Source organism: Rhinoderma darwinii, chromosome 3, assembly GCF_050947455.1.
Source record: "Rhinoderma darwinii isolate aRhiDar2 chromosome 3, aRhiDar2.hap1, whole genome shotgun sequence".
NCBI classification, from domain to species: domain Eukaryota; kingdom Metazoa; phylum Chordata; class Amphibia; order Anura; family Rhinodermatidae; genus Rhinoderma; species Rhinoderma darwinii.
This window is the reverse complement of record NC_134689.1, coordinates 411,876,832-411,887,748: the sequence shown is the minus strand read 5'-3', so window position 1 is coordinate 411,887,748 and position 10,917 is coordinate 411,876,832. Positions and strand designations below refer to the sequence as shown.

The window sequence follows — 10,917 nt, the reverse complement described above, 5'->3', positions numbered from 1 at the left end:
GACTTCGGATCAGAAGATTGAGGGTTCGAGTCCCTTCATGGTTGCAGCTTTTAAGTTCTCTTCAGATGACCTTCCAAGCATTTGAGTCCTTTCCTGGTTGCAACAGCTAAGTTTTAGATGCTTTCTTAATTTGATGACATACTTGGTGTCGTTATAGGCTATATTTCTACATGATTGATAGTGAATATTTTTATATGGCTAGTCAGCAGTTACCAGAAGTGAGATTTTAATCCATGCCTATATTTATAGACCATAACACATAATATTGTGAAAATATTTATTCTTAAATCTGGGCACACGATCATTTTTACTAAATACCCGTAAATATCTAAAAAAAAACAAAACTTTTTCACTCCTATATTTAAATACCACAACACACAATATTGAGAAAATGTTATCAGAAGTGAGATTTGAATCCATACCTATATTTAAGTACTGTAATACACAATATTAAGAAAATGTTTTTTTTTATAAATTTGGGCACTCGGTCATTTTTACAAAATACCTAAAAATGTATAAAAAAAATCTTTTTCTGCTAGGCTCCAGGAACTCAACATTTTCCAAAAATTAGGAACATGTGAGACCGTGTGGCCTGATGGATAAGGCGTCTGACTTCGGATCAGAAGATTGAGGGTTCGAGTCCCTTCATGGTTGCAGCTTTTAAGTGCTCTTCAGATGACCTTCTAAGCATTTTAGTCCTTTCCTGGTTGCAACAGCTAAGTTTTAGATGCTTTCTTAATTTGATGACATACTTGGTCTCGTTATAGGCTATATTTCTACATGATTGATAGTGAATATTTTTATATGGCTAGTCAGCAGTTACCAGAAGTGAGATTTTAATCCATGCCTATATTTATAGACCATAACACACAATATTGTGAAAATATTTATTCTTAAATCTGGGCACACGATCATTTTTACTAAATACCCGTAAATATCTAAAAAAAAACAAAACTTTTTCACTCCTATATTTAAATACCACAACACACAATATTGAGAAAATGTTATCAGAAGTGAGATTTGAATCCATACCTATATTTAAGTACTGTAATACACAATATTAACAAAATGTTTTTTTTTATAAATTTGGGCACTCGGTCATTTTTACAAAATACCTAAAAATGTATAAAAAAAATCTTTTTCTGCTAGGCTCCAGGAACTCAACATTTTCCAAAAATTAGGAACATGTGAGACCGTGTGGCCTAATGGATAAGGCGTCTGACTTCGGATCAGAAGATTGAGGTTTCGAGTCCCTTCATGGTTGCAGCTTTTAAGTGCTCTTCAGATGACCTTCTAAGCATTTGAGTCCTTTCCTGGTTGCAACAGCTAAGTTTTAGATGCTTTCTTAATTTGATGACATACTTGGTGTCTTTATAGGCTATATTTCTACATGATTGATAGTGAATATTTTTATATGGCTAGTCAGCAGTTACCAGAAGTGAGATTTTAATCCATGCCTATATTTATAGACCATAACACACAATATTGTGAAAATATTTATTCTTAAATCTGGGCACACGATCATTTTTACTAAATACCCGTAAATATCTAAAAAAAAACAAAACTTTTTCACTCCTATATTTAAATACCACAACACACAATATTGAGAAAATGTTATCAGAAGTGAGATTTGAATCCATACCTATATTTAAGTACTGTAATACACAATATTAAGAAAATGTTTTTTTTTATAAATTTGGGCACTCGGTCATTTTTACAAAATACCTAAAAATGTATAAAAAAAATCTTTTTCTGCTAGGCTCCAGGAACTCAACATTTTCCAAAAATTAGGAACATGTGAGACCGTGTGGCCTAATGGATAAGGCGTCTGACTTCGGATCAGAAGATTGAGGGTTCGAGTCCCTTCATGGTTGCAGCTCTTCAGATGACCTTCTAAGCATTTTAGTCCTTTCCTGGTTGCAACAGCTAAGTTTTAGATGCTTTCTTAATTTGATGACATACTTGGTCTCGTTATAGGCTATATTTCTACATGATTGATAGTGAATATTTTTATATGGCTAGTCAGCAGTTACCAGAAGTGAGATTTTAATCCATGCCTATATTTATAGACCATAACACACAATATTGTGAAAATATTTATTCTTAAATCTGGGCACACGATCATTTTTACTAAATACCCGTAAATATCTAAAAAAAAACAAAACTTTTTCACTCCTATATTTAAATACCACAACACACAATATTGAGAAAATGTTATCAGAAGTGAGATTTGAATCCATACCTATATTTAAGTACTGTAATACACAATATTAACAAAATGTTTTTTTTTATAAATTTGGGCACTCGGTCATTTTTACAAAATACCTAAAAATGTATAAAAAAAATCTTTTTCTGCTAGGCTCCAGGAACTCAACATTTTCCAAAAATTAGGAACATGTGAGACCGTGTGGCCTAATGGATAAGGCGTCTGACTTCGGATTAGAAGATTGAGGGTTCGAGTCCCTTCATGGTTGCAGCTTTTAAGTGCTCTTCAGATGACCTTCTAAGCATTTGAGTCCTTTCCTGGTTGCAAAAGCTAAGTTTTAGATGCTTTCTTAATTTGATGACATACTTGGTGTCTTTATAGGCTATATTTCTACATGATTGATAGTGAATATTTTTATATGGCTAGTCAGCAGTTACCAGAAGTGAGATTTTAATCCATGCCTATATTTATAGACCATAACACACAATATTGTGAAAATATTTATTCTTAAATCTGGGCACACGATCATTTTTACTAAATACCCGTAAATATCTAAAAAAAACCAAAACTTTTTCACTCCTATATTTAAATACCACAACACACAATATTGAGAAAATGTTATCAGAAGTGAGATTTGAATCCATACCTATATTTAAGTACTGTAATACACAATATTAAGAAAATGGTTTTTTTTTATAAATTTGGGCACTCGGTCATTTTTACAAAATACCTAAAAATGTATAAAAAAAATCTTTTTCTGCTAGGCTCCAGGAACTCAACATTTTCCAAAAATTAGGAACATGTGAGACCGTGTGGCCTAATGGATAAGGCGTCTGACTTTGGATCAGAAGATTGAGGGTTTGAGTCCCTTCATGGTCGCAGCTTTTAAGTGCTCTTCAGATGACCTTCTAAGCATTTGAGTCCTTTCCTGGTTGCAACAGCTAAGTTTTAGATGCTTTCTTAATTTGATGACATACGTGTCGTTATAGGCTATATTTCTACATGATTGATAGTGAATATTTTTATATGGCTAGTCAGCAGTTACCAGAAGTGAGATTTTAATCCATGCCTATATTTATAGACCATAACACACAATATTGTGAAAATATTTATTCTTAAATCTGGGCACACGATCATTTTTACTAAATACCCGTAAATATCTAAAAAAAAACAAAACTTTTTCACTCCTATATTTAAATACCACAACACACAATATTGAGAAAATGTTATCAGAAGTGAGATTTGAATCCATACCTATATTTAAGTACTGTAATACACAATATTAACAAAATGTTTTTTTTTATAAATTTGGGCACTCGGTCATTTTTACAAAATACCTAAAAATGTATAAAAAAAATCTTTTTCTGCTAGGCTCCAGGAACTCAACATTTTCCAAAAATTAGGAACATGTGAGACCGTGTGGCCTAATGGATAAGGCGTCTGACTTTGGATCAGAAGATTGAGGGTTTGAGTCCCTTCATGGTCGCAGCTTTTAAGTGCTCTTCAGATGACCTTCTAAGCATTTGAGTCCTTTCCTGGTTGCAACAGCTAAGTTTTAGATGCTTTCTTAATTTGATGACATACGTGTCGTTATAGGCTATATTTCTACATGATTGATAGTGAATATTTTTATATGGCTAGTCAGCAGTTACCAGAAGTGAGATTTTAATCCATGCCTATATTTATAGACCATAACACACAATATTGTGAAAATATTTATTCTTAAATCTGGGCACACGATCATTTTTACTAAATACCCGTAAATATCTAAAAAAAAACAAAACTTTTTCACTCCTATATTTAAATACCACAACACACAATATTGAGAAAATGTTATCAGAAGTGAGATTTGAATCCATACCTATATTTAAGTACTGTAATACACAATATTAACAAAATGTTTTTTTTTATAAATTTGGGCACTCGGTCATTTTTACAAAATACCTAAAAATGTATAAAAAAAATCTTTTTCTGCTAGGCTCCAGGAACTCAACATTTTCCAAAAATTAGGAACATGTGAGACCGTGTGGCCTAATGGATAAGGCATCTGACTTCGGATCAGAAGATTGAGGGTTCGAGTCCCTTCATGGTTGCAGATTTTAAGTGCTCTTCAGATGACCTTCCAAGCATTTGAGTCCTTTCCTGGTTGCAACAGCTAAGTTTTAGATGCTTTCTTAATTTGATGACATACTTGGTGTCGTTATAGGCTATATTTCTACATGATTGATAGTGAATATTTTTATATGGCTAGTCAGCAGTTACCAGAAGTGAGATTTTAATCCATGCCTATATTTATAGACCATAACACATAATATTGTGAAAATATTTATTCTTAAATCTGGGCACACGATCATTTTTACTAAATACCCGTAAATATCTAAAAAAAAACAAAACTTTTTCACTCCTATATTTAAATACCACAACACACAATATTGAGAAAATGTTATCAGAAGTGAGATTTGAATCCATACCTATATTTAAGTACTGTAATACACAATATTAAGAAAATGTTTTTTTTTATAAATTTGGGCACTCGGTCATTTTTACAAAATACCTAAAAATGTATAAAAAATTTCTTTTTCTGCTAGGCTCCAGGAACTCAACATTTTCCAAAAATTAGGAACCTGTGAGACGTGTGGCCTAATGGATAAGGCGTCTGACTTCGGATCAGAAGTTTGAGGGTTCGAGTCCCTTAATGGTTGCAGCTTTTAAGTGCTCTTCAGATGACCTTCTAAGCATTTGAGTCCTTTCCTGGTTGCAACAGCTAAGTTTTAGATGCTTTCTTAATTTGATGACATACTTGGTGTCGTTACAGGCTATATTTCTACATGATTGATAGTGAATATTTTTATATGGCTAGTCAGCAGTTACCAGAAGTGAGATTTTAATCCATGCCTATATTTATAGACCATAACACACAATATTGTGAAAATATTTATTCTTAAATCTGGGCACACGATCATTTTTACTAAATACCCGTAAATATCTAAAAAAAAACAAAACTTTTTCACTCCTATATTTAAATACCACAACACACAATATTGAGAAAATGTTATCAGAAGTGAGATTTGAATCCATACCTATATTTAAGTACTGTAATACACAATATTAAGAAAATGGTTTTTTTTTATAAATTTGGGCACTCGGTCATTTTTACAAAATACCTAAAAATGTATAAAAAAAATCTTTTTCTGCTAGGCTCCAGGAACTCAACATTTTCCAAAAATTAGGAACATGTGAGACCGTGTGGCCTAATGGATAAGGCGTCTGACTTTGGATCAGAAGATTGAGGGTTTGAGTCCCTTCATGGTCGCAGCTTTTAAGTGCTCTTCAGATGACCTTCTAAGCATTTGAGTCCTTTCCTGGTTGCAACAGCTAAGTTTTAGATGCTTTCTTAATTTGATGACATACGTGTCGTTATAGGCTATATTTCTACATGATTGATAGTGAATATTTTTATATGGCTAGTCAGCAGTTACCAGAAGTGAGATTTTAATCCATGCCTATATTTATAGACCATAACACACAATATTGTGAAAATATTTATTCTTAAATCTGGGCACACGATCATTTTTACTAAATACCCGTAAATATCTAAAAAAAAACAAAACTTTTTCACTCCTATATTTAAATACCACAACACACAATATTGAGAAAATGTTATCAGAAGTGAGATTTGAATCCATACCTATATTTAAGTACTGTAATACACAATATTAACAAAATGTTTTTTTTTATAAATTTGGGCACTCGGTCATTTTTACAAAATACCTAAAAATGTATAAAAAAAATCTTTTTCTGCTAGGCTCCAGGAACTCAACATTTTCCAAAAATTAGGAACATGTGAGACCGTGTGGCCTAATGGATAAGGCGTCTGACTTTGGATCAGAAGATTGAGGGTTTGAGTCCCTTCATGGTCGCAGCTTTTAAGTGCTCTTCAGATGACCTTCTAAGCATTTGAGTCCTTTCCTGGTTGCAACAGCTAAGTTTTAGATGCTTTCTTAATTTGATGACATACGTGTCGTTATAGGCTATATTTCTACATGATTGATAGTGAATATTTTTATATGGCTAGTCAGCAGTTACCAGAAGTGAGATTTTAATCCATGCCTATATTTATAGACCATAACACACAATATTGTGAAAATATTTATTCTTAAATCTGGGCACACGATCATTTTTACTAAATACCCGTAAATATCTAAAAAAAAACAAAACTTTTTCACTCCTATATTTAAATACCACAACACACAATATTGAGAAAATGTTATCAGAAGTGAGATTTGAATCCATACCTATATTTAAGTACTGTAATACACAATATTAACAAAATGTTTTTTTTTATAAATTTGGGCACTCGGTCATTTTTACAAAATACCTAAAAATGTATAAAAAAAATCTTTTTCTGCTAGGCTCCAGGAACTCAACATTTTCCAAAAATTAGGAACATGTGAGACCGTGTGGCCTAATGGATAAGGCATCTGACTTCGGATCAGAAGATTGAGGGTTCGAGTCCCTTCATGGTTGCAGATTTTAAGTGCTCTTCAGATGACCTTCCAAGCATTTGAGTCCTTTCCTGGTTGCAACAGCTAAGTTTTAGATGCTTTCTTAATTTGATGACATACTTGGTGTCGTTATAGGCTATATTTCTACATGATTGATAGTGAATATTTTTATATGGCTAGTCAGCAGTTACCAGAAGTGAGATTTTAATCCATGCCTATATTTATAGACCATAACACATAATATTGTGAAAATATTTATTCTTAAATCTGGGCACACGATCATTTTTACTAAATACCCGTAAATATCTAAAAAAAAACAAAACTTTTTCACTCCTATATTTAAATACCACAACACACAATATTGAGAAAATGTTATCAGAAGTGAGATTTGAATCCATACCTATATTTAAGTACTGTAATACACAATATTAAGAAAATGTTTTTTTTTATAAATTTGGGCACTCGGTCATTTTTACAAAATACCTAAAAATGTATAAAAAATTTCTTTTTCTGCTAGGCTCCAGGAACTCAACATTTTCCAAAAATTAGGAACCTGTGAGACGTGTGGCCTAATGGATAAGGCGTCTGACTTCGGATCAGAAGTTTGAGGGTTCGAGTCCCTTAATGGTTGCAGCTTTTAAGTGCTCTTCAGATGACCTTCTAAGCATTTGAGTCCTTTCCTGGTTGCAACAGCTAAGTTTTAGATGCTTTCTTAATTTGATGACATACTTGGTGTCGTTACAGGCTATATTTCTACATGATTGATAGTGAATATTTTTATATGGCTAGTCAGCAGTTACCAGAAGTGAGATTTTAATCCATGCCTATATTTATAGACCATAACACACAATATTGTGAAAATATTTATTCTTAAATCTGGGCACACGATCATTTTTACTAAATACCCGTAAATATCTAAAAAAAAACAAAACTTTTTCACTCCTATATTTAAATACCACAACACACAATATTGAGAAAATGTTATCAGAAGTGAGATTTGAATCCATACCTATATTTAAGTACTGTAATACACAATATTAAGAAAATGTTTTTTTTTATAAATTTGGGCACTCGGTCATTTTTACAAAATACCTAAAAATGTATAAAAAATATCTTTTTCTGCTAGGCTCCAGGAACTCAACATTTTCCAAAAATTAGGAACCTGTGAGACCGTGTGGCCTAATGGATAAGGCGTCTGACTTTGGATCAGAAGATTGAGGGTTCGAGTCCCTTCATGGTTGCAGATTTTAAGTGCTCTTCAGATGACCTTCCAAGCATTTGAGTCCTTTCCTGGTTGCAACAGCTAAGTTTTAGATGCTTTCTTAATTTGATGACATACTTGGTGTCGTTATAGGCTATATTTCTACATGATTGATAGTGAATATTTTTATATGGCTAGTCAGCAGTTACCAGAAGTGAGATTTTAATCCATGCCTATATTTATAGACCATAACACATAATATTGTGAAAATATTTATTCTTAAATCTGGGCACACGATCATTTTTACTAAATACCCGTAAATATCTAAAAAAAAACAAAACTTTTTCACTCCTATATTTAAATACCACAACACACAATATTGAGAAAATGTTATCAGAAGTGAGATTTGAATCCATACCTATATTTAAGTACTGTAATACACAATATTAAGAAAATGTTTTTTTTATAAATTTGGGCACTCGGTCATTTTTACAAAATACCTAAAAATGTATAAAAAATTTCTTTTTCTGCTAGGTTCCAGGAACTCAACATTTTCCAAAAATTAGGAACCTGTGAGACCGTGTGGCCTAATGGATAAGGCGTCTGACTTTGGATCAGAAGATTGAGGGTTTGAGTCCCTTCATGGTCGCAGCTTTTAAGTGCTCTTCAGATGACCTTCTAAGCATTTGAGTCCTTTCCTGGTTGCAACAGCTAAGTTTTAGATGCTTTCTTAATTTGATGACATACGTGTCGTTATAGGCTATATTTCTACATGATTGATAGTGAATATTTTTATATGGCTAGTCAGCAGTTACCAGAAGTGAGATTTTAATCCATGCCTATATTTATAGACCATAACACACAATATTGTGAAAATATTTATTCTTAAATCTGGGCACACGATCATTTTTACTAAATACCCGTAAATATCTAAAAAAAAACAAAACTTTTTCACTCCTATATTTAAATACCACAACACACAATATTGAGAAAATGTTATCAGAAGTGAGATTTGAATCCATACCTATATTTAAGTACTGTAATACACAATATTAACAAAATGTTTTTTTTTATAAATTTGGGCACTCGGTCATTTTTACAAAATACCTAAAAATGTATAAAAAAAATCTTTTTCTGCTAGGCTCCAGGAACACAACATTTTTCAAAAATTAGGAATATGTGAGACGTGTGGCCTAATGGATAAGGCGTCTGACTTTGGATCAGAAGATTGAGGGTTCGAGTCCATTCATGGTTGCAGATTTTAAGTGCTCTTCAGATGACCTTCTAAGCATTTGAGTCCTTTCCTGGTTGCAACTGCTAAGTTTTAGATGCTTTCTTAATTTGATGACATACTTGGTGTCGTTATAGGCTATATTTCTACATGATTGATAGTGAATATTTTTATATGGCTAGTCAGCAGTTACCAGAAGTGAGATTTTAATCCATGCCTATATTTATAGACCATAACACACAATATTGTGAAAATATTTATTCTTAAATCTGGGCACACGATCATTTTTACTAAATACCCGTAAATATCTAAAAAAACTAAAAACTTTTTCACTCCTATATTTAACCCCTTCGTGCTCAGGTCAGTACTATTACGTCGCGCTAAGTACATCGTTCGCGCTCAGCTCAGTAATAGTACTGACCTGAGTAAACACGGCGCCATTTAATCCCGGCGCGTGCTTGAGCTGTGATAACTGCTGTTTCTGACAGCACGCTATCACAGCTCAATACTCTGGGACCAATCGAAGTGGTCCCGCCCCGGCGATCGCTGCTATTGGTTAGTCAGTGACTACTAACCAATAGCGGCGATCGCATACATCATTTCCTGCCCCAGACTCCACATCCTGCCGCACCCGCCCTGAACTTCTCTGTTGGCATAGGAGAGTTGTTCAGAGCGGTTGCGTAGGAGAATTGTGCTGAGAAAATATCAAAAAGAGTTTCAAAAACTTACTTTTTTGTACTTCCCACTTGCTCCATCCACTTCCCACACCTGTCCTCCTCCTCCTTGTGTTCCCCTTGTCACCCCCGTTTTTTTGGTCAGTGATCAATAACTGACCATTGCTTAGTCTTCAGGGCCACATTTTTTGGTCCCTGTGGATTTTTTTTTTTTTCTTCTTTGTAAAATACAAAAAGCAAAAAAAAATATATAAAAATGTATTCAAATGTAATTTTTTTTTTTAGAAAGGTATCATCTAGCTAGTTTAGTATTAGGGTTAGTTAGTGTCAGGGAACAGTCAAAAAGCGTTGTGAGGTTTAGTGTCAGGGAATTTAGCGTCAGGAATCCGTCACCGTAGTTAGTTTTAGCGTTAGGGATCTATCACTGTAGTTAGCTTTAGCGTCAGGGAAGCACAGAATACTCTAGTTTAGGTTTAGTGTCAGGAACCCGTCACCGTAGTTAGGCTTAGTGTCAGGGAATTTCGGAATTATCTAGTTAGCTTTAGTGTCAGGGAATCGTCGCCGTAGATAGGTTTAGCGTTAGGGAAGTTAAAAAAAATCTAGTTAGCTTTAGTGTTAGGAACCCTCGCCCTAGTTAGCTTTAGTGTTAGGGAAGGCCACTTGTTCTCTAAAAAAAAAAAAAAAAATACAAAAAAAAAAAGTAGCATCTTATTGCTTTGAGTTAGGGATTTTTAATTTTTTTTCCTGCATACGTAATACACGTGTCTAATCACACAAATTACACGTGTCGCACAAATAATAAAAAAAGATGTCCCAAAGGTCATTTTCTGCCGAAGAGGCCTATGCCTTCCTTGCCTCCGACACAGGCTCGGATGGTGAGACTCTTTTTTATTTGTCAACCTCCTCATCTAGTGATGAAGAGGAGGGACCACCTAGGAGACGTCCCAGGACCTCCACCACACTTGAAACCCCCGAGAGAAGTGACCCCGTCGCAGTTGAAGCCCCAGAGCGAAGTGACCCCATATGGACCCCCACACCAGAAAATTATGAGCCCCAAATCCCTGAGTATACGGGCAGTCCGGGGATCAAATTTAACACGG

The 10,917-nt window shown here is 33.8% G+C and overlaps 12 non-coding genes across 12 annotated transcripts in view; all 12 read left to right on the top strand.

Annotated features, from left to right (window-relative positions):
- Nucleotides 1-44, top strand: part of TRNAR-UCG (transfer RNA arginine (anticodon UCG)) — a 73-nt gene extending 29 nt beyond the window's left edge. Inside the window, exon 1 of the tRNA in view lies at nt 1-44. This exon is cut by the window's left edge and continues 29 nt beyond it. This is a non-coding gene — a tRNA (tRNA-Arg).
- Nucleotides 45-581: 537 nt separating this feature from the next.
- Nucleotides 582-654, top strand: TRNAR-UCG (transfer RNA arginine (anticodon UCG)). The gene has a single exon. It is a non-coding gene; the product is annotated as a tRNA-Arg (tRNA).
- Nucleotides 655-1,801: 1,147 nt separating this feature from the next.
- TRNAR-UCG (transfer RNA arginine (anticodon UCG)) lies at nt 1,802-1,874 on the top strand. Its single transcript has one exon. It is a non-coding gene; the product is annotated as a tRNA-Arg (tRNA).
- A 527-nt stretch (nt 1,875-2,401) lies between these two features.
- TRNAR-UCG (transfer RNA arginine (anticodon UCG)) lies at nt 2,402-2,474 on the top strand. Its single transcript has one exon. It is a non-coding gene; the product is annotated as a tRNA-Arg (tRNA).
- Nucleotides 2,475-3,012: 538 nt separating this feature from the next.
- TRNAQ-UUG (transfer RNA glutamine (anticodon UUG)) lies at nt 3,013-3,085 on the top strand. The gene has a single exon. It is a non-coding gene; the product is annotated as a tRNA-Gln (tRNA).
- Nucleotides 3,086-3,619: 534 nt separating this feature from the next.
- TRNAQ-UUG (transfer RNA glutamine (anticodon UUG)) lies at nt 3,620-3,692 on the top strand. The gene has a single exon. It is a non-coding gene; the product is annotated as a tRNA-Gln (tRNA).
- Nucleotides 3,693-4,226: 534 nt separating this feature from the next.
- On the top strand, nt 4,227-4,299 carry TRNAR-UCG (transfer RNA arginine (anticodon UCG)). The gene has a single exon. It is a non-coding gene; the product is annotated as a tRNA-Arg (tRNA).
- A 1,147-nt stretch (nt 4,300-5,446) lies between these two features.
- Nucleotides 5,447-5,519, top strand: TRNAQ-UUG (transfer RNA glutamine (anticodon UUG)). Its single transcript has one exon. It is a non-coding gene; the product is annotated as a tRNA-Gln (tRNA).
- Nucleotides 5,520-6,053: 534 nt separating this feature from the next.
- Nucleotides 6,054-6,126, top strand: TRNAQ-UUG (transfer RNA glutamine (anticodon UUG)). The gene has a single exon. It is a non-coding gene; the product is annotated as a tRNA-Gln (tRNA).
- Nucleotides 6,127-6,660: 534 nt separating this feature from the next.
- On the top strand, nt 6,661-6,733 carry TRNAR-UCG (transfer RNA arginine (anticodon UCG)). Its single transcript has one exon. It is a non-coding gene; the product is annotated as a tRNA-Arg (tRNA).
- A 1,146-nt stretch (nt 6,734-7,879) lies between these two features.
- Nucleotides 7,880-7,952, top strand: TRNAQ-UUG (transfer RNA glutamine (anticodon UUG)). Its single transcript has one exon. It is a non-coding gene; the product is annotated as a tRNA-Gln (tRNA).
- Nucleotides 7,953-8,488: 536 nt separating this feature from the next.
- Nucleotides 8,489-8,561, top strand: TRNAQ-UUG (transfer RNA glutamine (anticodon UUG)). The gene has a single exon. It is a non-coding gene; the product is annotated as a tRNA-Gln (tRNA).
- The last annotated feature ends 2,356 nt before the right edge of the window (nt 8,562-10,917 follow it).